Raw genomic sequence first — 1579 nt, forward strand, 5'->3', positions numbered from 1 at the left:
AGGCATCTCCGTCCTCTTTCTCTCTTTGTCTCTCAGGGGGTGAATTAGGGAGATGAGATCAGCAGAGGGAATGGCTCTGACAGCTGGGACTTGTGCTTGCAGAAAGGCGTGTTCATTCAGAGGAATGTGTATTCCATATCCCCCTCTGGGCTGACTCACAGAGGTTATGACAGCCCCTGCTGATGAGCCGTGTGGTCTTTAGAATCATAGAATATCAGGGTTGGAAGGGACCTCAGGAGGTCATCTAGTCCAACCCCCTACTCAAAGCAGGACCAATCCCCAACTAAATCATCCCAGCCAGGGCTTTGTCAAGCCTGACCTTAAAAACTTCTAAGGAAGGAGATTCCACCACCTCCCTAGGTAACGCATTCCAGTGTTTCGCCACCCTCCTAGTGAAAAAGTTTTTCCTAATATCCAACCTAAACCTCCCCCACAGCAACTTGAGACCCTTACTCCTTGTTCTGTCATCTGCTACCACTGAGAACAGTCTAGATCCATTCTCTTTGGAACCCCCTTTCAGGTAGTTGAAAGCAGCTATCAAATCCCCCCTCATTCTTCTCTTCCGCAGACTAAACAATCCCAGTTCCCTCAGCCTCTCCTCATAAGTCATGTGTTCCAGTCCCCTAATCATTTTTGTTGCCCTCCGCTGGACTCTTTCCAATTTTTCCACATCTTTCTTGTAGTGTGGGGGCCAAAACACAGTACTCCAGATGAGGCCTCACCAATGTCGAATAGAGGGGAATGATCACGTCCCTCGATCTGCTGGCAATGCCCCTACTTATTCATCCCAAAATGCCATTGGCCTTCTTGGCAACAATGGCACACTGTTGACTCATATCCAGCTTCTCATCCACTGTAACCCTTAGGTCCTTTTCTGCAGGACTGCTGCTGAGCCATTCGGTTCCTAGTCTGTAGCGGTGCATGGGATTCTTCCGTCCTAAGTGCAGGACTCTGCACTTGTCCTTGTTGAACCTCATCAGATTTCTTTTGGCCCAATCCTCTAATTTGTCTAGGGCCCTCTGTATCCTATCCCTACCTTCCAGCATATCTACCTCTCCTCCCAATTTAGTGTCATTTGCAAACTTGCTGAGGGTGCAATCCACATCATTCTCCAGATCATTTATGAAGATATTGAACAAAACCGGCCCCAGGGACCCTTGGGGCACTCCACTTGATACCGGCTGTCAACTAGAAATGGAGCCATTGATCACTACCCGTTGAGCCCGACAATCTAGCCAACTTTCTATCCACCTTATAGTCCATTCATCCAGTCCACACTTCTTTAACTTGCTGGCAAGAATACTGTGGGAGACCATGTCAAAAGCTTTGCTAAAGTCACGTCCATTGCTTTCCCCTCATCCACAGAGCCACTTATCTCATCATAGAAGGCAATTAGATTAGTCAGGCATGACTTGCCCTTGGTGAATCCATGCTGACTATTCCCGATCATTTTCCTCTAAGTGCTTCAGAATTGATTCCTTGAGGACCTGCTCCATGATTGTTCCAGGGACTGAGGTGAGGATGACTAGCCTGTAGTTCCCAGGATCCTCCTTCTTCCCTTTTTTAAAGATGGGCACTA

This window comes from Dermochelys coriacea, chromosome 16, assembly GCF_009764565.3.
Source record: "Dermochelys coriacea isolate rDerCor1 chromosome 16, rDerCor1.pri.v4, whole genome shotgun sequence".
NCBI classification, from domain to species: domain Eukaryota; kingdom Metazoa; phylum Chordata; order Testudines; family Dermochelyidae; genus Dermochelys; species Dermochelys coriacea.